At 37.6% G+C, this 26,157-nt stretch overlaps 1 long non-coding RNA gene and 1 pseudogene across 2 annotated transcripts in view; both read right to left on the reverse strand.

The window, feature by feature from the left end:
- The window catches only part of LOC140526746 (uncharacterized), an 80,613-nt gene extending 55,063 nt beyond the window's left edge, over positions 1 to 25,550 (reverse strand). For both annotated transcript variants that reach the window (XR_011974512.1, XR_011974511.1), the window contains exon 1: positions 25,205 to 25,550. This is a non-coding gene — a long non-coding RNA (uncharacterized lncRNA). The remainder of the gene's footprint in view (positions 1 to 25,204) is intronic.
- LOC140523799 (uncharacterized) lies at positions 6,909 to 8,394 on the reverse strand (annotated as a pseudogene).
- Positions 25,551 to 26,157: the final 607 nt, after the last annotated feature.

The following is a 26,157-nucleotide window of genomic DNA, read 5'->3' on the forward strand; positions in this document are numbered from 1 at the left end:
GACCAATGCCTGACTCTTTATATCAGAATAAAGTACAAATGGGTACACTATCTAGGGTGATGCTATAAACTAACTAGGGGAGCAAGAAATGGTTTATCTGTCAAATTTATGGAAAATGGATGAATTTATGACCAAACAAGAAATAGAGAACATTATGAAGTGCAAAATGGATAACTTTGATTGCATTAAATTGAAAAGTTTTTGGACAAACAAAGCCAATGCAACCAAGATTAGGAGGGAAACAGAAAACTGGGGGGGAAAATTTTACTACTGGTATCTGTGGTAAAAGTCTCATTTCTAAAATACATAGAGAACCGAGTCAAATTTACAAGAATGCAATCCATTCCCCAACTGATAAATGGTCAAAGGATATGAATAAGCAGTTTTCAGAGGAAGAAATTAAAACTATCTATAGTCATAAGAAAAAATGCTCTAAATCACTATTGATTAGAGATGCAAATCAAAACAACTCTGAGGTACCACATCACATCTATCAAATTGGCTAACATGACAAAACAGAAAAATTATAAATATTAGAGAAGATATGGGAGAGTTGGAGTCCTAATTCATTGTTGGTGGAGCTGTGAGCTGATCCAGCCATTCTGGAGAGCAATTTGGAGCTATGACCAGATTGCTATAAAAATGTGCATACCCTTTTACCAAGCAATACTGCTTATAGAGCTGTATCCCAAAGAGATCATAAAAATAGGAAAAAGACCCACATGTACAAAAATATTTATATTAGCTTTTTTTGTGGTGGCCAAGAACTGGAAATCAAGGCAATGCCCGTCAACTGGGGAATGGCTGAACAAGTTGTGATATATGAATGTAATGGAATACTATTGTGCTATAAGAAACAACAGGCAGACTTCAGAAAAACCTGAAAAGATGTATATGAACTAATGCTGAGTGAAGGGAGCAGAGCCAGGAGAGCATTATACACAGTATCAGTCACAGTGTGCAAGGACTGTTTTTGATAGACTTAGCCCTTCCCAGCAATGCAAGGACCTAAAACATTTCCAAAGGAATCACGATGCAAACTGCCATCCACATCTGGAGAAAGAACTATGGAGTTGGAATGCAGAATGAAGCAAACTATTCTCTCCTTTGTTATGTTTTGTTTTGTTTTTCTCATGGATTCTCCCATTCATTTTAATTCTTCTATGCAACATGACTAATGTGAAAATGTGTTTAATAGGATTGTATGTGTAGAACCCTTATAAGACTGCATTCCATCTTGGGAAGGGAGGAGAAAGGGAGAGGGAGAAAATTTGGAACTTATGGAAGTGATTGTTGAAAACTGAAAACAAATAAATTAATAAATTTGGAGAAAAAAGAGCATTTTCTAATTTTATTTATGTCTTCTACCTACTGTTGCCAATCTTGGCAGCTCTTAGAGATGATAATAGGGGTGTGGTCACAAAATCCAGCATTGAATGCTAATGAAAAGTATCCCACAAAACAACTTTGGCATACCTACAAAAAAGACATTATTACTTATCTGTAGGATATTTGGTAATTATCTATGTTATTCCTTATGTTCCTTTATGCCTAGCTAAGTTGCTACCTTTTATATGTAGTCTTTTCTAACACTCTCACTTGTTACTACTGTTCTCTCCCTATCAAAAATACTTTGTGCACACTAGGTATTTCTATATTTTGCATCCTTTTACTGGAATGATACTCCTTGAGAGCAGGTGCTATTTCACTTTTATCTTTGTATCTGCAAGGCTAAATACAGTGCCTTGTGTTGTGCAAAAATATAGTAAGTGTTTAATGTTTGCACAATCAAACAGAATTGAGTAGAATTGGATGCCCTTCTCTCCAGAAAGAGACTTGGCAGAAACCTTGTGTGATAGTTACTAAGAGGATTGGCTCATCAATTTCATATTTCCTGGTGAAATATATACCTGATAGAAGGTGACATATGCAGAGAGATTGATGTCCATTGCACTAATTTGTCTTCAGGCTGTTTGTTCCTTCAGGCCATTTCATCAAAGGCCAACTAGAGAAGGAAAAATGTGTAATTTTTGACATTTGACAATTTTGACATTTAACAATATTATTGACAATTATTTGTGGGTATTGAACAAAAACTATTTTCATATGATGTTTGAGAATTAAATTCTTTCCATATGTTAAATTTGATTCAAGATACCTGAAATGATGATTTTATTAAAAATGTGCAGCAGTCACAGAATTTGTCTTATAAGTCCCATATAGATAATTCTGCACAAATCATTTGGCAGCTTAGTGCTATGATTACCTTTATCATAATAGTTTTTCCTACCTCAAAGTTTCATTTGAGAAGAATATCAATTGAAAAGAAAGATCTAAGAAGTATTTTGATTACTTGCTGTCTAGATACTATTCCACACAAGATCATCATCTCCTATGAGTCACTCAGGTGACATTTTGGGACAATGGAGAGAATGCGAAATACTAAGTCAAAGGACTAATCACAAATTCTAGCTTTGCCACTTCTTACCTGTAACTTTGAACAAGTCACTTAACTTCCCTGACCTCAATTTCCTTAACTTTAAAATGAAGGGGTAGGAAAACATGGCATAAGTTTCCTACCTCTTAATCCTGTAACCCTATATTTGACAATGTATGCATCATTCCAGTTGCTTATTAAGTGCCTATTGTGTGCCAAGCATGTAACTGTGATAAATAGAACACAATGAGCTATAGGAAGATGCTAAAATTAAGAGATACGGGGAAAGATTTTCTGTAGAAAGTGAGATTTAAACTAGACCCTGAAGGAAACCAGGACATACAGATGAGGAAGGAGAGAATTCCAGAAGCGAAACACAATCAGTGAATAGATAGAATGTCTTGTTCAAGGAATAGCAAAAATCAGCATTACAGAATCAAAGACAAGGCAGGAGGGAGGTGTAGGAAGAAATATGGGGGTTGGAGGGGGTAGGTTATGAATGTCTTTGAATACAAAATAAAATATTTTGCATTTGTTCCATAACATGAGTTTATTGAATAGGGTGGATGAATTAGATAGACCACCTATATTTAGAAAAATTACTTTAGAGGCAGAGGCAGGATGGCAGAGAAATGCAGGGACTCTCCTGAACTCTCCCAAATTTCCCTCCAAACAACTTTAAATAACACCTCAAAGCAACTTCTGGAGCAGCTAAAGGACAACTTGGTCAAGACAACTTAGCAAGTTGTCAGGAAAAGTCTGTCATACTAGACTGAGAGCAAAGTGCAGTCCAGTACAGACTGCGCCAGTACAGGCTGTGTGAGTAAAGACCATTCCAACATAGGCTGTGCCAATGCACGCTACACCACATGAAACAGGCCTTTGGGGTGGTGAAATCAGCTGTAGCAGTGGCTGCTTCCAAAGTACTCAGACTATAGATGATAAGGAAGATGGACAACTGGTCAGAAGGGGATTAAAGAGTCCCTTTGCTGGCACTGGGTGCAAGACTCTGTTGCATTACCCATTTGGATCTGGGTCACAGTCCTGACTCTCAGTGCTAGGGTAAAGAAGAGTACTAGCACACCAGAACTTGTGGCCACAGGGAAGTGGGTATGCTAGTCACAGTTCCAGGGTAGGAAAGAACATTTATGGTCATTCACACACCAGAGCATGGGTCAGGAGAGTAGTAAATACACTTCTTAAACCTGACACCTCAGAATAATTGAAAACTTAAAGATTCCCCAGAACCAGCTCTAAAAGAGCTGCACAAAAAATCTTGAAGCTTGCCCCCTCTATCCAAGGAGAAGTTAAACTTTAATATAAAGTGAAAAGTCAAGAAATGGTCTGGTAAAATGAACAAACAACAACAAAAAGATCCTGACCATAGAAAGTTATTATGGTGACAGGGAAGATCAAAGCACAAATTCAGAAGATAGTAAAGGTAAAACTGTTACATCCAAAGTCTCAAAGAAAAATCTGAATTGATCTCAGGCCCAAAAAGAATTCCTAGAAGAGCTCAAAAGATATTGTAAAACTAAAATAAGAGAAATAGAGAGAAAATTTGGAAAAGAAATTACAGTGATGTGAGAAAATCACGAAAAGAAAATGAACTATTTGGTAAAGAAAACACCAAAAAAATTCTGAAGAAAATAACAACTTAAAAAACAAAATAAGCCAAATGGTCAAAGAGGCACAAAAATCTACTGAAGAGAAGAACTTCTTAAAAAAGCAGAACTAGACAAATGGAAAAAGATGTACAAAATTTCACTGAAGAAAAGAACTCCTTAAAAGGTACAATTGGCCAAATGGAAAAGGTGGTACAAAAGTTCAATCAAGAAAATAATTCCTTAAAAATCATAATTGGGCAAGTGGAAGCTAAAGAGTACATGAAACACCAAGAAAGAATAAAACAAAATCAAAACAAAGGAAAAATAGAAGAAAATGTGAAATATCTCATTGGAAAAACAATTGACCTAGAAAATAGATCAAAGAGAAGAAATTTAAGAATTATTGGACTACCTAAAAGTCATGATTTTTTTAAAGAAAGAATTTAATAATAAAATAAAAAATAATTTAAAGAATTATTAAGAAAAACTGCCTTGTTATTCTAGAATCAGGGGGTAAAATAGAAATTGAAAGAATTCACTGATGACCTCCTGAAGGAGATCCTAAAACAAATCCCAGATCCCAGAAATATTATAGCCAAATGCCAGTGCTCCTAGATCAAGGAGAAAATATTTCAAGCAGCTAAAAAGAGACAATTCAAGTATCATGGAACCACAGTCAGGATAAAACAAGTTCTAGCATCTTTTGCACTAAAGAATCAGAGGACTTGGCATATGATATTTTTGAGGCCAAAGGAGTAGGATTACAACCAAGAGTTACTTGCCCAGCAAAATTGAGTTTAATCCTTCTGGACATTTAGTGAAAGAGGGGACTTTCAATCATTCCTGTTGAAAAGACCTAAACTGAATAGAAATCTTAACTTTAAAATATAAGACTCAAGAAAAGCACAAAAAGGTAAACAGGAAAGAGATATCATAAGGAATTCAGTAGGGTTAAACTGTTTACATTCCTATATGGGAAGATGATAGTTGTAACTCCTGAGAATTTTCTCATTATTAAGGGCAGTTAGAATGAATGTGCATTGAATATGATATCAAAAAAAAATTAAAGGGGGAAAAAGAGGAAAGCACTGGGAGAAGGGAGTAGGAAAGAGTAGAATTGGTTAAATTATCTCACATGAAAAGTCACAAAAGAGTTTTCACAGTGGAGGGAAAGATGATGGAGGGGAATACTTAAATTACTGTCATTGGATTTGGCTAAAAGAGAGAATAACATACACACTCAATTGGGTAGAGAAATCTATCTTACTCTACAGGAGAGTAGGAAAGAAAGGGGATGGGAAAAAATGGAGGAGGAGGTGTGGTTGGCTGATAGAAGAGAGGAAAGATTGGAGGAGGCAGTAGTCAGAAGTAAAACATTTTTGAGAAGGGACAGGGTGAAAGAAGAGAGTAGAATAAACATGAGGGGAAAGATAGTAAGTAATCATAACTGGGGAAAAATTTTACAGCAAAGATCTCTGATAAAGGCCTTGTTTTTCAAGTACATAGAGAACAGAGTCAAATTAATAAGAATACAAGTCATTCCCTAACTGATAAATGGTCAGAGGATATGAACAGGCACTTTTCAGACAAAGCAATATTTAGAGTCATATAAAAATGCTCTAAATCACTTTTTTCACTTTTTAAAAGTAAAATTGTATTGAAATCTTTTGATTTGCATTGTCTAAAAATCCCCCTATACCCTTCTACCTTTCTCCTCCCAAAGAGTCACCCCTTATAATTTTTTTTGAAGAGGAAGGGGGAAAAATCAAAACTGATTGACACATCGAGAATCATATGTTATACACAATATCACACACTTGTGGGCTCCAAACCTCTGCAAAACTTGAAAGCTGGTCAAAATGAGGTGCTAAATGAGAGCTTTAAAGATGAGTATTCTCTAATGTTAATCATAAAGCCTTTACGTTTTCAGAGATCTCCTGTAGAATCAGTTGTAATTGCTTTTCCAACAGCTCACAACTTTTCTTTTTTGAGTTAGTGAGGATTGAAGGAAATGTCTAATACACCATTTTCTTTGTTTATGGGATCTTGGACATTCTTTTGTAAAGTTAATTGTAACTTCATTTGTATCTGATTCTTATTTCTAAATGAAAACCAAACTTTCCTTCTTGTAGTCAAATGACAATAGAGAATGCGGAAGAAATGCTGAGGGAAAGTAGGTAGAGAATAATGTAATCCACAAGGTTTCCTTTGAGTTTGAATCTTCTTTCAGTGAGGAACATAGAAAGGAGCTAAAGGAGATTGAGTGGGTCAGGTAAGGGTCTTAAGTTCATGATAGAGGAGGAGGAGTTAAAAACACTGGGGCCTGGAAAAGAGAAGGTCCTAGGATACAACAGCTGTCTTCAAAGTCAAACGGATACTCAATAAGAAAACATTCCTAATCTACAGAAGTATCCTGTACTAGAATAGGATATCTTGTCAAGTAGTGTATCGTCCTTCTTACTGACTATCTTAAAAACAAGACCTAGATAACCATTTCTCAAAGAGGGTATGGAATGTATTCTTTTTGTCATATAAGTTGAATTAGAGGCCACAGAGGACTCTCCTACCTCTGAAATTCAATATTCTTAACGAAATCTTTCTTATCCCCATTACATGTATACAGCATCTCCCCTGTGTGAGTTATTCTTTACTCACTCATACGCTGTAGGCTCCAATGGAAGGTATTCTCACATTTATCATATGCATCATAGTTCTTTTTTTAACTTCTATTTTGAAGGTAATAACTTTCATGTCTTTTATTGTATCTGTAAGGGCTTAACACAGTGCCTTGTACATCATAGAGGCTTAATGAGTATTTGTTGAGTTGAAGAAAGACTTGATGATATATAAGACTCTTAAGGTTACTATCCAGCATGAGTTTTCTTATGTCAAGTCAGGGATCCTCTCTGACTGAAGGCCTTGCCACAATGATGACATTCATAAGGTCTTTCTCCAGTATGAATTCTCACATGTCAAGGAAGATCATTCTTGGAGGAGAAGGCCTTCCCACACATATGACACCCATAAGGTTTCACTCCAGTATGTACTCTCATGTACAAATAAAGATGATTTCTAACAGAGAAGGCCTTCTACATTCTTTCCATGTATAATATTTCTCTCCAGTGTGAATTCTCACATGTTGTTTTAGACCTGTCCTCCACAGGAAGGCATTCCCACACACATGACATTTAAAGGTTTCTCCCCAGTATGCACCTGCACATGTTGAATAAGATATAACCTCTGAAGAAAGGTCTTCCCACATTCTTGGCATTCATAAGGTTTTACTCTAGTATGTATTCTTTCTTGACAGGTTACTCCAACCTTTAAGCACAAGGTCTTCCCACATTCACGGCATTCTACAATCTCATTTCACTATGAATTCTTTGATGAACATTAAGGATCACATTTTCATGGAAAGTGTTCTCACATTCATTACATTTATAAGGTTTTTCTCCCCTATGAGTTCTCACATGTCAAATAAGACTTTCCCGGCTGTAGAGGGACAGCCCACAGATAAGACATTTATTCTTTCCAGAATGAATCCAAGAATATTTCTCCTCAGTGCACTGTTACCTCTGTAAACTGGCATCACACCCCAGGGCTTTTTTCCAATTCGAGACAAAGAGATGAGCCTTTTTTGCACATTCTTCCTGGGACAAAGGTTCAATAGAAATGCCCAGCTTTGGAGATGAATCCTTGCTTTCAGGAATATATTCCCAATCTGAAAACAAATTTTAAATGTACATATCCTTCCATATCCACTTACTGTATACTTATAGCTAATTTCTTTTTCCTGCAGGAAGAAATAACACTGTCAAGCTTGAAGGGAGTAAACAAACCATTCAATTACTACGTATCTGTGTAGTTATTTATACTTTTACATTCAGTGTCACAACAAATATGGGAGGCAGGAAGGCATATTACATTTTTTCAAAGGAGGAAACTCAGACTATATTTAGTAAAGTCCTACAACTGCTTTGTATCAGAAATGTAACTCAAAGCTTGCTTCTCTAATATTCATCCTAAAAGCTGCTGTTGTTTCTTGGCAGAGGCCATCCTGGAAAACTGGTCCTTGTAACCTGACTTTCTGGCCTCCAACAATGCTCCCCATACTCCAAGTGGTAGATCACACCTGGCTTGGAAATGGTGAACCCCAGATGGTCCTGGTGTCTGTAATTCTCCAGCATCACATCCTTGTACAGTTCCTTCTCAAAAGGGTCCAGGTATCCCCATTCCTTCTGGGTGAAGTCCACAGCCACATCCCTGAATATCACTGATTCCTGGAAAGGCTTGATAGTCAGGAGGAGTGGGAACATTCCTCCCTTGGTACAACTCACTTTTCAGGGAAGGACAAAGGCACCCAAGCATTCAGCATGCTCATGGGGAAGGCATTGACTTAGCCTCCTATGTGGAGGCAGATACCAGAACAGGAATTCTCAATCACTCTTAATTAGAGAAATGCAAATTAAAACAACTCTGGTTAAAGGTTTCTCCCCAGTATGCACCTGCACATGTTGAATAAGATATAACCTCTGATTGGCTCACACCTATCAGATTGGCTAAGATGACAGAAAAAGAAAATGATAAATGTTGGGGAATGTAGGGAAATGGTGGAGTTGTGAACTGATTCAGACACTCTGTAGAGCAATTTAGAACTATGCCCAAAGGGTTAAAAACCAAGAGTATCCTTTGACCCAACAATATGGCTACTAGACCTGTATCCCAAAAAGATATAAAAAAAAAAAAGGAAAAGGCTCTAAATGTACAAAAATATTTATAGAAGCTCTTTTAGTGATGTCAAAGAATTAGAAATTAATGGGCTACCCATCAATTGGAGAATGACTGAACAAGCCATGGCATATTATAGCAATGGAATAATATTGTGCTATAAAGATTGATGAGCAGGATGTTCTCAGAAAAACCCGGGAAAGCTTACATGAACTGGGGGAGACTCTTTTCAGAATAATGGGCAGTTCAAATTAGGAAACAAGAATTTGGAGCAGTATCACCTTTAATGTGAAACTGTCCTCCCAAGGCAAGAGACCAGGCTAGAAATTTAATGGAATGATACCCTCCTCCCATCTCAGAAGTGGAAAATAGTATGATGGGATAGTACTTCTCTTTACTGAGAAGCTAGTCATCAAATAAGACACATAGGACTTGATGGTATTATGTTATCCTCTCCCCACTCTTCCTGTCCCCTTCTTTGCAGTGGCAGGATTCCACCAATATCAAGACTTGTCCAGTTTCACTTCAGCACCTGCATATCCATCTAGCACATATGCCTCATTCTGCTATCCATGGTCATCTCTTCCGAAAAGGGAACAGTTGTAAGAAGTCCCTCTCACTTAGATCCTGAACCTCTCAATAATTCTAGATGTCTCAAGCTAATGAAACAGCTGCCATGTCTGGAAGCATCCATCTCAGAATCTCTCTTCAGTTACCTGTGCTCAGGGGAAAAGGCAAAAAGCAGATGCAAGAGTTAAGGACTTGGAATTCAACTTCATGCTCACCTTAGCATGTACATGTACTAGACACTATGTACATGTGGCCACAAAGCTGCAACTGGAAGGAGAGTAAGGAAGATATATTCCCTCCTCTTCTTTCCTCCTTTTTCCTTTGGTATAAAATCAAGCAAGAACTGATAAGAGTTCTGATATTCTAAGAAAAAGGAAAGGAAGGGTAGAAATTTTTGGCTGCTTCCTTTGAGCCCACTGAGTGGGTGATTCATGGTTCAGCTACCAATCCTTTTTGGCTCACTCCCAATCATCATGGGGACCAAGGGGCTAACTAGAAGCATTTTTTATTAAGGAATCAGAGCACACCTGAGAGTTCATGCTAAACCCCCATTATATTTGCTACTAAAATAAAGAACTGCCATAGAATTTTTAAATAAATGAGGGCATTTCCCTCATCTTTGGTCTCCTTATATCACATCAATTGTAACAATGTTGCTAGGGGAAAGGGTATTAAAAATATAGTCAGAGAATACATAAGCATTATGTGCCAATCAAAGCATTGTTGATTCAAAGAAAGGCAAAAACATTCCCCATGTTCAAGGACCTTATATTCATTCTAATGAGAGAGTCAACATATAAATGAATCAGTACAGTAACTTTAGTAACTTGCTGAGTGTTATGGATTGTACTATAATCCACAATGGTTTTCTAAAATGAGTGGCCAATTCATAGCTACAACAACAGTGCATCATTGTGCCTACCTTTCAATAACCAATTCAAACGTGTTATTTTTGTGTTTTGCCATATTTACCAAATGGATAAACATGAGGTGAAACCTCAGCTGTTTTAATTTGCACCGCCTTTATCATTCACAATTTGGAGGATTTCATCATAAATATTGATAGCATCTTGAGCTTCCTTGAAAAAACTAGCTGTTCATAGCCTTTGACCACTTTTTTTTATTGGGTTGCTTATGACTTTTGCATCGCTGTGCATAAGTTCTGATAAGCATCACATTATTTTGTTCATTGTTATCACCATTTAAGGTAAAACAAATAGAATGGTAACCAAATCTTTGAAGCATTGGTACAAAGTCTTATAATTTAATCTCCATAAAGGCATTACTAAAGCATCTTTACCTTAAGGAAAATGACTTTGAGCATGTCTTTTCTGGTGCTATGAGTTGGAGGGATGTGAGGTGCTTATTAAATTGAAAAATCCATTACTTTAGTGTCACCTTATTATACTTTAATGTAATATTTGGTTTCACAGAGAATGGTTCATATGCCTGTCTTTCAATATTTTAATATTTCAATGAGTGATGCCCACCTGAACACAATATTTTAAGCCATACCAAGAAGAATCAATAAGAATACAAAATGTAAAAATTATGAGGTTGCCCTTCTGGGATATTCAAAATGGGCAAGATCCTTACTAAGATACCATGTCTGATTTGCATGTAAGGGGTTTACAACCTTCTGGGATGCATTTTGACAACATCTGGTACAATGGGACACTGCTAGTGCTTTCATGTTTTGATATGGTTTCCTTTGTCCCTTCTTCTATTATGTCTGGGAGGATAGGGACTAAGCAGGTAAATATACAGCAAAAAGACTTTCAAGGGAATCCATCCTTCCACCAATCAACCCATCAGTAAGCATTTATTGAGGGCTTACTATGTGCCAGGCACTGAACTAAATTCTGGAATGCAAAAGAAAGGAAAAGAAAAAGAAAAGTGACACTGTCCCTATCTTCCCTTAAGGAGTTTATATTCTGTCATTCTAAGACAGAATAGAAAAATATTTATAAAAGATGGACAGATAGGTAAATAGATAGGTAGATATGCACATATATATATAGTTAATAGGAGTTAACAGATAATAATAGTTTTAAAAAGGCACTGGGGATAAAGAAAGGCCTCCTACAGAAAGCAGGTTTTGAATGAGCCAGAGAACTGCATGGAGATTCATGACGAAATGTCTTTTTCAAGGAACAGTAGTAGGCCTTTATAGCTGATAGAGTGCATGAAGGAAAGGAAAGTATAACAAGACTGGAAAGGTAGGAAAGGGTCAGATTGGGAAGGGCTTTAAATGCCAAACAGAGGACTTCATATTTTGTCCTGTAGGTAACAGGGAGTTAAGAGAGTTTATTGAGTGAGGTTTGGGGGAGGCAATTGTGGCATGGTCAGACGATGTGCTTTAAGAAAAGCACTTGGGGGAAGGGGTGGAGCCAAGATAGCAGAGTAAAAGCAAGAACTTCCTTGAGCTCTTTCCTAAATCCCTCCAAATCCCCATAAAAAAATTACTCTAAATAAATTCTAGAACTACAAAACCCACAGAAGGACAGAGGGAAATAAATCTTCAGCCCAAGACAACCTGGAAAGTCAACAGGAAGGGTCTATTGCACCAGGCAGGGAGCAGAGCTCAGTCTGGCATGGGCCATGCTGGTAGAGATGACTGGAGCAGGCCTCAGGGGACAGAATCATTGGCAGCTATAGTAGTTTTAAGACTTCTGAACCCACAAATGCCAAAAAGGTCAGTGGGAAAACTCTGTGGGACCTGGGTAAAAGAGGAGCTCATGGTCTGATCAGGGTCAAGCCCCAACCCCAGGGGGCAAGGGTGGGGCTGGTGGCAGCAGCAGCAGAGGCTAGGCCTTCCAGAGCTTTAGGCCCACAGATACAAAACCCCTGAAGCCTGGGACAGTACACCCATACCCACACCCACCCTTACTAGAAGCAGAGTCCTACCCTGAGGAAGAGTTGAGAAAATGAGTGAACATCATAAAAAAAAAATAACTCAGACTGTAGAATCTTACTTTGGTGACAAAGAAGATCAAAACATACAATCAGAAGAAGACAATAAAGTCAAAGCTCCTACATCAAAAGCCTCCAAGAAAACTATGAATTGGTTGAAGTCCATGAAAGAGCTCAAAAAGTATTTTGAAAATCAAGTAAGTGAAGTAGAAGAAAAATTGGAAAGAGAAATGAGAGTGATGCAAGAAAATCATGAAATATGAGTCAATAGCTTGCTAAAGGAGACCCCAAAACATACTGAAGAAAATATTGCCTTAAAAAATAGACTAACTCAAATGGCAAAAGAAGTCCAAAAAGCCAATGAGGAGAAAAATGCTTTAAAAAGCAGAATTGGCCAAATGGAAAAGGAGGTCCAAAAGCTTACTGAAGAAAATTCTTCCTTCAAAATTAGAATGGAGCAAATGGAAGCTAATGACTTTACAAGAAATTATAAAACAGAACCAAAAGAATGAAAAAATAGAAGTCATTGTGAAATATCTCATTGGAAAAAGCACTGACCTGGAAAATAGATCCAGGAGATATAATTTAAAAATTATTGGACTACCTGAAAGCCATAATCAAAAAAAGAGTGTAGACATCATCTTTCAAGAAATTATCAAGAAAATCTGCCCTGATATTCTAGAACCAGAGGGGAAAATAGAAATGGAAAGAATCCACCAATCACCTCTGGAAAGAGATCCTAAAAGGAAAACTCCATGGTATTTTGTAGCCAAATTCCAGCATTCCCAGGTCAAGGAGAAAATATTGCAAGCAGCCAGAAAGAAACAATTCAAGTTTTGTAGAAATACAATCAGGATAATATAAGATCTAGCAACTTCTACATTAAGGGACTGAAGGCTTGGAATATGATATTCCAGAGGTCAGAGGAGCTAGAATTAAAACCAAGAATCTCCTACTCAGCAAAATTGAGTATAATTCTGCAGGGGGAAAAAATGGTCATTCAATGAAACAGAAGATTTTCAAGCATTCTTGCTGTAAAGACCAGAGCTGAATAGAAAATTTGACTTTCAGATACAAGAATCAAGAGAAGCATGAAAAGGTAAATAGGAAAGAGAAATTGTAAGAGACATTAAAGTTGAACTGTTTACATTCCTACATGGAAAGATGATATTTGTAACTCATTAGACCTTTCTCAGTATTGGGGTAGTTGGAGGAGATAGATAGATAGATAGATAGATAGATAGATAGATAGATAGATAGATAGATAGATAGATACATAGATACATAGATACATAGATACATAGATAGATACATAGATACATAGATAGATACATAGATACATAGATACACAGATGCACAGATACATAAATAGATAGATAGATAGATAGATAGATAGATAGATAGATAGATAGATAGATAGATAGATAGATAGATAGATAGATAGATAGATAGATAGATATGGCACAGGATGAGTTGAATATGAAAGGATAATATCTAAAAAACAAAAGGGGTGAGAGAAGAATATACTGCAAGAAGAAAGGGAGAGATAGAATGGGGTAAATTATCTCACATGAAAAAGGCAAGAAAAAGCTTTCACAATGGATAGGAAGAGGGAGGAGGTGAGAAGGAATGAGTGAACCTTTCTCTTCTTGCATTTGGCTTAAGGAGGTAATAACATACACATTCAATTGTGTATCTTACCCTACAGGAAAGTAGGGGGAAAGGGAAAAGAGGGGGGATGATAGAAGAGAGGGAGACTGAGGGAGGGGTAATCAGAAGCAAACACTTTTGAAAAGGGACAAGGTCAAAAGAGAAAATAGAATAATTGGGTGGTGGGATAGGATGGAGGGAAATACAGTTAGTCTTTCACAATATGACTATTATGGAAATGTTTTGCATGACTACACATGTATAGCCTATGTTGAGTTGCTTGCCTTCTCAATGAGGGTGGGTGGGAAGGAAGAATGGAAGAGAGTTTGGAATGCAAAGTTTTAAGAACAAATGTTAAGTAATTGGTTTTGCATGCAACTGGGAAATAAGATATACAGGCAATGCGGTATAGAAATCTATCTTGCCCTTCAAGAAAGTAAATGGGAAGGAGATAATAGGGGAGGATGATAAAAGGGAAGGCCGACTGGGGGAAGGGGTAATCAGAATGCATGCCATCTGGGTGGTGAGGGAGAGAGGGGGAGAAAATTTGGAACTCAAAATCTTGTGGAAATGAATGTTGAAAACTAAAAATAAATTAATTAATTTTAAAAAAAAAAGAAAAGCATTTTAGCAGAAATTAAGTGGAGACCAACTAGATTGGAATGGGAAGAAAGGTGGGAAGACCAATTAGAAGGCTAACACAATAGTCAAGACAAGAAAGGAGGAAGCCCTGTTCTAGAGTGTTGGCTGCACAAGTAGAGAGAATGGGTTGGACATAAGAATGTGAAGGTAGCAATGACAAGACACGGCAATTTGTATATGTAGAATGAGCAAGAGTGAAGAGTTGAGGATAACACCAAGACTGTGTGCCCTGGCAACTAGAAGGATGGTGGTGCCCTTGCTAGTACTAAGAAAGTTAGAGAAGAGGATTTAAGAGGAAAGATAACGAATTCTGTTTTGGACATATTGAGTTTGAAAGATCTATGGTACGTCCAATTTCCATTGTCCAAAAGGAAATGTAAGATTAGAGTTCAGGAGATATATTAGGGTTGGATACATAGTTTAAAAGATGAAAAATAAAATAAAGGAATGATGTTGTCAGCCAGGCATGCCTTTTCCTTTTAAGAAATTTGAAAACTTGTAGAGTTCTCTCCTCCTGCATAGTTAGACACTGGATACTAATGGAACTATGCTGCTATGCCACTAGGAGGTATCAGTACTGTTCATGCCTGACTTGCACCATTGTGGTCTCTGGAGAAGCACAGGACAGATATAAAGGATTCCATGTGAGACTTTTGATACTGCAGACAAAAAAGAAAAAAAATAACTTTTCCATCCAAGAGAATTCTGGTGATATCAATGTCAACAATCAGAGAAGGGGAATACTAGATTTCTTTCCCCCATCCACCCCCAACTTCCATCTTAGAGATAAAGATCAAAGCACCTCTACAGGACTGTGGGGAAAGCTCTTCTACTGTAAGAGAAAGTTGATTCTCTGAGAGCTTATAGCCCTTTTGGTATTCTTTTCTATGCAAATAAAGCTGTTCTGTGGTTTGCCTTGAGTCACTTAGGTGAAGTAGTGAATGGATCACAGGATTTGTTGTCTGGAGTCCAAATTCTGATGGAAAGACATGACTCACTGGGTGACCTTGGGCAAATCACTCAATCTCCCTTGACTTCAGTTTCTTCCACTATGAAAATTGGGAAAGTAATGGTAGCAACTTCACAGGGCTATTGTGAGGCTGAAATGAAATAACACATAGAAAGTACTATGTAGATATTTAAGCTATATAAATGCTAATAATGGTGATATTGATGATAATTAGAAACCTTATCCATCCAAGCTCCTTTAAGGAGAATCATTATCTCCTGAAAGGGAATCACAGATAAAGAAGTTCCCAGCTCCCACTTAAATGAGAAAAATAAAGCAGACAAGGGAAGTGTTCAAACTGTACCCATGTCCTTTTTATCAGAAGAAAGTGCCAGGGGCAGGTAGGTGATGCACTGAATAGAGCACTGGCCCTGGAGTCAGGAGGACCTGAGTTCAAATCAAATCTGGCCTCAGACATTTGATACTAGCTGTGTGACCTTGGACAAGTCACTTAACCCCAAGTGCCTTGCTTTCCCCCTCCAAAAAAAAGTGCCTTATAGAAAGCATAGCTCAAAAGTATCTATTATCTAGACCCCCTTCCAAAATTTCTTTGGTTATTTATACCCATTTTCTTCAACCAAAACTGATATGACAGTTCTCCATTCTCTCATCATTCTCTTCTCCTCACATTGAACTCCCTTCTAGCTTGTCAATGCCCTTCCTAAATTGTGGTGGCACAAAATGAACACAATATTCCAAATGTAACCTGACCAGGGCAGAGCATTACCTCCTCAATTCTCAACATTGTGCTTCTCGTAATGCAGTCTAAGTGCACCTGAGGGGTTGTGGTAGCTACATATAACCACCATAAGAGCAATCTAAGTATTATGTCATCTTTCTCTTTTCAATATAACTTGGAATGACCTGATAAGGTAGATTGGAAGTGGTTAATAAACATTACTTGAAGTTAGAAGCTACAGATATCTGATTGAAATGATTCTAGACATGATCTCGGCTTATTGACAAATATGACCTTTCTGGAATTGCATTTCATATATACAAATATATTTATAAGAAAACTTGATAATACAAGGATCTGAATTTCTAAAAACAAATTAGTCATTCATGTATCAAAACGATCCATTGCTTTCAAAAAGCATTCACCTCAGGGTTCCTTCATCTGTAGATCTAAGCTCGTACATTTAAAATATTGAATTACAAAAAAGGTCACAGCAAATGGCTTTTCAGGAACATATCTGTTGCATAAGGCAATACACACTTATAATGGGAAAATGCGTTGCATCTAAATAAGATCCTAACTCATCTTCTTTCTCAGCTTATTCCCACTGAGAAGCCAAAACTCATAATGCTGAATCAGTGATAATGTAATTGCCATGGCAACACTCCAGGATGCCTCCAGCAGGAGACCATCTTCACTTCATTTCATTGTAGCAGTAACTGTGGAACAACTGTGGTTTTCCAAACACCTGATTATGCTCTATCAGCCACCTTGACAGAAGGGTGCACAAAACATCAAATGTTACAACAGTTTCCTCATATATAAAAAAAGGATGTTGATCTATTCAAGCCTTTATGTCCCTTTCCTGCTCTAAATCTATGATCTGTCAATAGGTCGTCTTGTTCAAGCTCCTCATTTATTTTAAGTATAAGGCCACAAAAACTCAGGCAGTTGAAGTCATTCGCCCAGGTTCGCACAGTTAGTGGCAAACCCAACGTAGAATTCAGGTCTCTTGACTCAAAGAACAGTGTTCTTTTCACACTATCATATCTCAGCAATCACTTTACAGCAAAAATAAAAGCAGAAGAGATGTGGAAAGGATTCTTCTTAGTGGGTTTTGTAACACATTGGTCATTTTTTTCAAGTTTCAAGAATATCTTTTGCATTTCATAATATTCATTGCTAAACATATTCACCTGTGCCAGAAGCGCCTGCATTTCATTTTGAAAGTTGAATTATACTTAGTATCATGGAAAGTGTAATCACAGTTTGTGACTATAACCTATAATGCTTTCAAGTTAGGCAATAAAGCATGTCCCTTAATTACAGAGAGAATGTCCAAGGTCTCAAAGAAATCCTAATAAGCTTAAACCCTGTACAGCTTGCCTGCAGATGTCAATACAATTAAGTTGACTGATAAAAGCCCTGGAGAAAAAAAATGGTGAAGAATGAGAAATATATAATGGACTTTTATTTATAAATAACCATGTATCCAAGGAGTCTTGATATACAGCAGCATTTATTGATGAAAAGCTAAAGTGTGGATTACACATGGAGAATGTGAAAAATTATTTAAGACCAAAATGTTTTCTAAAATTTACAAACCTTTGTCAGGTTTTTCCACCAAGTGGAACTTATGCTCCTTCATGTTTCCCTGGTCTTAAACATTATCCCTATTCCACACTGACTTAGTCAAATCCTACTCATCTTCAAGGCTCATCTTAATTCCCTCCTCCTCCTCCGTGGAGCCCATCCGTGAACATTCACTTTGGCTTGTGAAGCCCTTCAGCTTGGGGCAGTTTTCTTCCCTCAGTTTCAGATGACCACATTTTGCTGGTTCTCTTCCTACCTTTCTAAGCTCTCCTTTATCATCTTCATTGACCCTCTTCTCTGTCTCTTAATGTAAATGTTGGCCAAGGCTCTGTCCTTGGACTTCCCTCTATACCTTATCCCATGGCCATGTGTAATGCTAATGAGAGTTAAAGATCTTCTCCTTCCATTGATGGGCCTGCTCCTAAAGGGAAGCTTGATTAGGGGAGGGCCACACCTTTTCTTCTCTAATGAGGTACTAGTTCTCAAGGCTTGTGATGCCCTCTGGCTCTGAAAAGTATATAAATACTCTGAGGTGAGGTTTTACTTTTGGGGCTTACTCACTGAATATGTTTGTTTTGCCAGACAAGATTGGGCAGCCACTAAGGAGCACCTCCCCTCCTTTGAAAATCCAGATGTTGGTGCTTCTGTCTCTGGTAACTATGTGTGTATGTAATGGTCAGACAACTGCATCTGTCTGTTGATCTGTGGTGTATGTATTGCTTACAGTCAGACAGTTGGAAGCCCTGTCTGTTGATCTTTATTTCCTCTGTTTGTATTTTCCCTGAAGTTCAGGGTGCTGACTTTTTCCCCTGAACTAAGTGAATGATATATGTGTGTGATTAAAGTGATTGTTGGCCCCTCAAAAGTTGTTTTCCTTTTAGAAAAGCAGATCTAACAACCTGTATAGCAGGCCCTCCTGTGTATGTCAGGGTCCTTGCTGATACACTATGGCCTTCATTCCCTAAGCATAAATCTCTCAATCGCTGTCTCTCCCTCTCCCTCTCCCTCTCTCTCACTCGCTCTCTGTACATTTTTATATATATATATATACACACACACATATACATATACACATATGTGTATATATGTATATGTATGTGTATATACATATATGCGTGTATGTGTGTATATGCATATATGTACATATATTATATATAATTATATATCATACATAATTGTTATTTATTGTATAAGATATAATCTACATTATAATATTTAATTAATAGACATAGGTATATGATATGTTATCAATTATATATAAATTATCTATAACATATTATTATATATTTATATCACATAATATAGAGAGATCTATCTATATCTGTGTCTATCTACCAATAGATAAATAGCTAGAAAGAAATATAGATATACATGGCTATATAGCAAGGGAAAAATCTCTTGATTCCTTGGATACATATTGTCCATTATCTCTTTCTTACTCCTCACCATTTTTTTCTCCAGGGCTTTTATCAGTCAGTTTAATCTTGTTGACATATCTGTAGGCAAGTTATACAGGTTTCAAACTCATTAGAATTTCTCTGAGGTCTTTGATGTTTCCTGGTTAATTAAGGAATATGGTTTATTGAAATGTCTTCATTCAGTTATTCTGTCAGTCTATGTGTGTATACATATGAACATATGTATATGTGTGTACCCATATGTGTGCTTATATTTACATCTGTTTTCCCCTGTATGTTGTAGGCTTGCATTCCAATTGACTACAAGACTTCTCCATGAAAATGTCTCACTAGTCCGAAGTCACAGGTCCAAAACTGAGCTTCTACCTTTCTCAGGCAGCTAGGTGGCATGGTAGATAAAGGGCTTTACTTGGAGTCAGCAAGACCCAGGTTAGAGTCCTGCCCCAGATTCTTACTAGCTGTGTGACCCTGTGCAAGTCACCTAAACTCTCTCAAGCTCAGCTTCCTAATTTCCAAAATAGAGATAATAATAACACGTAGCTTTACCCTTTGAGATAATTTATGTGAAACATTTCATAAACCTTAAAGCACTACACAAATGTTATTGTTATTTCTCTTTAGACTTAACTATTTCTGGCAATGGTATTATCAGTCCCTGCATCTCCCATTCTCCTGGTTCCCCATGATAAGAAGGCTAGATTTGAAATCACAAAAACCTGGTTTCAAACCCTAGGCTTCCTACCTATAATGACCTTTGGCAAGTCACTTGATTTCTCCTGGCCTCAGTTTCTTCATCTATAAAATAAGGAATTACAATAGATGGCCTCTAAGGTCCAGCCCTTAATCTACAATCCTGTGATCTTTGAGTTTTACGTTTTGCCTATCTTTCTATCTAGTCCATTACCATTATTCTTTTTCATCTCCGTAACTTCTCTTGTATTTCACTCCTAACTCCTACACTCGCTTCCACTACCCTAAGAGAAATCTTTATTACAAAGATATTGAGGCCAAAGCCTAGACATTGTCTTCTTTAGAGTTCTTCTCCTACCTCCCCTCAAGATATCACACTGTAACCATAAGATAATAAATCTATTGCAAATCTATGACATTTAGTGGTTCAGTTATGTCTGACTCTTCATGACCCCATTAAAGGGTTTCCTTGACAAAGATACTGGAATGGTTTGCTATTTCCTTCTCCAGTGAATTAAGACAAACAAAGATTAAGTGATTTGCATAGGGTCACACAGCTGGATTTCAACCCAGGTCCTCAAACACAAGTTAAGTGACTTGACTAGGATCACACAGCTATTAAGTGTCTGAAAATGGATTTGAACACAGGTCTTCCTGATTTCAGGCCCAGCACTCTATGCACTGCACCACCTACCTACCTCTAACTGTTTAGTACAACCTGCATATTTTACAGATGAGAAAACTAAGGCTCAGAGAAATTAATTGACTTTCCCAAGGTCGCATAGGTAGCAAAAATCAGAGGTAGGATCCAACAAGGACTCTGAGTCTTGGACCAGAGCTTTTGCTACCATATCATTCTGTCTCCAGAATAATCTAGTTGTACCTCTCCTCTGCTCCCAAATTTCCATTGACTCCTTAATGCCTCCCAAACTCAAATTCTTTGATCTGGCATTCAAAGCCCTCTACAACTTGGCACCATTCTACCTTTCTAGTTTTGTTTCACGCTGCTTCCCTCCATGTATTCCATATACCAATCACATTAGACTATCCTTCCCCCACAAAGTGTTGTACTCTAAGGTCTCCATAACTTTGTCCATATTATGTCCTCAGTAGTCTGTTCTCCCCATTTGTTAAATTCTCTAATGCTCAATTTGAATGATAACTTCTCCAATAAACCTTCCCTAATTACCCCAATTGCTAATGACCCCACTCGCTTTGTACTGGGTACTTGTTTTGATATATTTTTCTTGTGTCTACATCATGATGCCTTAGCCCCCGTGAGACTGTAATTTCCCTAAGGAAATGTGTCTTATTTAATCTCTGTGACTCTTTCAGAGGTTAGTATACTGCTCTGTACAAGATGGTAGGGTAAAAAGATTTCTACTTCTAAAGTCAAAGTACCGGGGTTCAGTTCCTGCCTCTTATATTACCTGTGTGACCATGGGCAAATCATAACCTTCTTAGTTTCAAATTTCCCACCTGAGTAAGATCAGATATCCTCTGTGTTGGGGACATTAGTCTAACCATGCCCCATTCAGGATAGACTGATTTTTCCTTTAAATGTATTGAAATCATACTTGGTTGAGATTCAGTTGGGAATAAGCATTTATTAAGTGCCTACTGTGGTCAAGTACAATATATTATCTCATTTAAACCTCATATCAGCCCTTCAAGGTAGGAGCTATTATTATCCCCAATTCACAGTTGAGGAAACTGGGGCAGACATAAATTAAGTGACTTGCCAAGGGTCACAACACCTAAGAAATGCCTGAGACTGCATTTGAACTCAGCTTTTCCTAGTTTCAAACTCAGCACTCTACCTATTATGCCATCTAGCTACATGATTCGTTGGCTCAGGAGAATAAAAACTGGAGTCCATTGACACCATTTCCTGGTCACCTAAGTACAAAAGAGTCATTAGGTAACTCTAATCCCTCTGATGCTTGGCTGTTGGACTTCAGTGGACAACTCATACAAGAGAAATCGACTCAGGTAAAACAATTCACGTTGTCCTAAATGCCTGTCCCTATTGAATTTTCAGGTCCTGCTGTGGCTAAGTAAGTATCCTGTTAATGACTGAATGACCTTTTGTTCCAGCATGTGACACAAATTATCAAGGAACTTGTGTGAGTCAAGTGCAACCCAGAACGGTCTCTGATGTCCCTCCCATCTCTTGATCTGTGATCCTGACAAGTGTCTGTAGATTTGATCGAAGTCAGAGAAAGCTTGCCATAAATACTTGTTGATTCTCAATCTTCCCTTTCCTAACAAAATTTGCTCTTCGTCCCCATTTTTTTCTCCCTTTTGGTCTGTGTTTCTTTCCCCTTTTCCTATTGCCCTCCAATTATGTTCCTACAACCTGCTACCCAGGGCGCCTTCCAGACTGCTAGCAATGAGTTCTTAAATAGACTTTGTGCAAGTAGTTTCCGATCATCAAACTCCAGTTTCAGGAAGAACCCAGGAGACAATCCCCTAAAAGAGTAGGGATTTCAGACCATCTGTCACAAACCAACTGTGATAGCACGATTCAAAATTGGGAGATCAGTTGTGTCCTTTGAAGAAATTGGAATTTCTCTTACTTACAATGAACAGAAGAGGGAGCTCTGAGATTGGAATGAACACTCCAACCTTATTAAAGAAAGACGCTTGAGTAGACTAATGGAGAACAAAATTACTGTGAAAGCAGCAAAGAGAGGGAAAGAAAACCACTGGACCCCTTTCCATGGATTTAAATAAGAAAGAATGTGAAGGGGTTTTTTTAATCCTTCCAATGCCAACCTACAGTTCCTCGACAGTATATAATGACTTTTCAGCATTTTAATAAAAACAGAAGTGTTCATATACTTGGATTTATAGTGTGCAGATTTTGCCAGTACAAAATTGTACTACTGTATTTTGGATTTTGAAAGGTTAAAAACATTCATGTCACTATTAAAAGCAGAATGGGAAAACCACAGGACTCAGAGATAGAAAGGAACCTTTTCCCTCACCCTGCAGTGGTGGGGTTTCTGGGCATGTCTAATTCATTTGGCTTTTGAGGGTACTGTCACTTCCCCTAAGATATTTGGGAGAGTCACATAATTGGAGAGGGACTGAGATTAGTTTAGTCTAAAAGGAAGTGAATTGAGCTTGTGGTAAAGGAGATTAGAGAGAGGGCAGGAGGCACCTTAGCTGTGGCATGGAGAAACAGCAGTTCATCCAAAACATCTGAAGATGGTGAATACATTATGGTGAATGATGTGTCAGTTCAGGGCTGTGGTCCCCACTGCCCATGGCCTACACACAAAACATGTACCATAATAATAAGAAAATGTGTCATTGGATCACAGACCAATCAATCAACAATCAGTACCCACCATATGGTGGCCATTGTGCTAGGCCCTGGGTATAAAAAGGAAAAAATAAAATAGTCCCTGCCCTAAAGGTGCAGAGGTACATTTATAAAGATATGTAAAATAAGTACAAGGCAATTTGATAAGCAGAAGGTACTAACAAGTGGGGGGAATCACAAAAGTCTTCAGGACTCACAGTGGTATGAGGAAAAGGCACTGGCCCTGTGACAGAAGATTTAGGACCTTAATTTCTTCATCTATGAGATGAAGTGGTTAGAAGAAAGGACCTTTAAGATCCACCTAGTTTCTAAATCCATGATCCTAAAGATGGAGGAGTAACAGGAAACAGTTCAGTGAGGTCCTCCAGAAAAAAAAAAATCATTCAAACAGACCTAGAAAATTCATCAGACCAAATCTTGATACGGAAATCCAAGAAAAATTCAAAATGATTCATTTTTTCCATTCCAAGTAGGCACAGAAAGATAGATTGATAGCTCTAATGACACTGAGGACAAGGTCCCCAGGAGCACACCATGGAGAGAACACTATGGTGTCCAGGAAGAGCCAGTACACTGGGTCACGAAGTCACAGATGCATATCAGGGCAGACTTTTGCAGAGTACTTTAGAAAGAAACAGGTGCCAGCTGGCAGCTTTGTCATTCACTCACCATTTGTGGCTTACAGATCTAGTGCAGGCTCAATTCCAGGTTTGAACCCAGTCAGCAGCCTGCAGAGGAATAAGCAGGGCGTGGATCCCAGGTCAAAAAGGATACTGAAATTCTGTTACTCTGAACCAGCAGAATTTCCCAAGTGGTTGACAGTGACTAAGTCAAGCAGTAGTTTACTACTGCTCAGACCCAAACCCAGGTCAGGAAAATGTAGAGTTCAGGCTGAGATGCAGTGGCTGGGAGAGAGAACAGCGATGATCCCATTCTATCCCTGGATCAGACCAGTTTGAAAGTACTGAACATTTTTAGGCTCCAAGTGTAAGCTAGCCTTAAGATCTGGAAATAATCCAAAATTCAATACCCCAAGGAAGCAACGGCAGGACCAACCCAAACCTTCCCTCTCCAAATACAAAGAGTCTGGCCCCCCTCTCAGTTCTCAGGTGAAAAAGTAGGCTGGAAGAATGAGTAAATGAACAAAAAGATTCCCATCACATAAAGCTGTTGTAGGGGTACTCTTAGACACAAACCTCACAAGAAAAGAATTACTCCAAAACATCTACAAAGAAAACCTCAAAGAAAAGCACAGATTGGACACAAATTCAGTTGGAATTTTTGGAAGAGATTGAGCAAAAGTTTTTTTTAAAGAATTTAAAAATGTTTTATCAATTAAATAAGGGTAGTAAAGGAAAAATTGAAAAAGAAATGAGAGCTATGGAAGAAAGAAAGAATTGGAAAGGGGTGGCACAAGGGATATAAAGCCTTACCCAGGCAACAAACTCTATAAAAATTAGAATAAACTAAATAAGAGAAAATGACTCCACAAAACAACAAGAAATAAAGAAGAAATAGAAGAAAATGTAGGATATTTCATAGCAAAAAAAAAAAAATTGATCAGGAAAACATATCAAAGAGAAAAAAAATTAGTAACCATTAGTCTACCTGACTGTCATGATCTTTCCAAAAAGAAACCTAGACATCATAAGAATCTTAAAAGAAATCTTAAGGAATTCTTTAATTAGGAATCTAAAGGATTCCTAGGAATCGTAAAAGAAAAGTGCATAGATCTTTTACAATCAGAGGGCAAAATAGAAATATAAAGAACTGACTGGTCACCTCCTGAAAGAAACAACCATATGAAAATCCCTAGAAACATTATAGTCAAAATGCAGTGTCCCCACCTAAGAAAAAGTACTGCAAGACTCCAGAAAGACAAAATTCCAGAACAAAAGTGCCACAGCCCAGATTAAACACAATTTAGCCCAACTTACCATATGGAAAGGACAGAGAAATTGGAAGAGGATACTTTGTTGTTGTGATGGTTCAGTCATTTCAGTTATGTCCAACTCTTCATGACCCCATTTGGAGTTTTCTGGGCAAAGATACTGGAGTGGTTTTCCAGCTCATTTTATAAACAAGGATACTGAGCCAAAAGGGGTTAAGTGATTTGCCCAGGATCGCAGAGCTAGTAAGTGTCTGAAGCTGGTCCTCTTGACTCCAGGTTCAGCACTCTATCCGCTGTGCCATCTAGCTGCTCTTTGTCCATTTAGTAAATAGTAAACCTTACACTGTGAAAATAACTCCAGATTCAAATATTTTAATGATTTTCATTATGAAAAGAGTTTCAAAGATGTATCTTTCCTCATGGACGTTTACGAGCAGTAACAGTTTCATTTGATACTTGTCATCATTCTACTGCATAGAACGCTTCAAGAAGTTTTTTCCCACAGAAATTTTCCTTGGTCCATAAATATATGCCTTTTCCTGAGAGTCAGCATAATATTGATCTACAAACATTTATAAAGCATCTACAATATTCTAGGCTCTGTTTTAGTCCCTAATGATGCAAAGACAAAAATGAAACAAATTTTATCCTCAGGGAGCTGAGTTCTACCAGGAAAGGCAAAATGCACAAAATATATATATGAACAAAAAATACATAAAATAAATTCAAGGCTAATTTTGAGTCTATTTATCTTATCACAAGCTAGACTAGAGACTCTTGAATGGGAATCATTTTATTCATCTTTTTTATGCTGCAACGTATCTAACACAATGGTAGGTGCTCAAGAAATATTTGCTAAGAGATAAATGTACACCTCTAGCATTTTGTTAGAATGAATAAAAACAAAGGTCAAGGGTCAAATTCTGCCAAGCTTTGACAGAGTGCTTAAGAAACCGTTGTCTGGGATGTTCATTGATAAAAGTCTCTTAATTCCACCAC

Source organism: Notamacropus eugenii, chromosome 2, assembly GCF_028372415.1.
Source record: "Notamacropus eugenii isolate mMacEug1 chromosome 2, mMacEug1.pri_v2, whole genome shotgun sequence".
NCBI lineage: Eukaryota > Metazoa > Chordata > Mammalia > Diprotodontia > Macropodidae > Notamacropus > Notamacropus eugenii.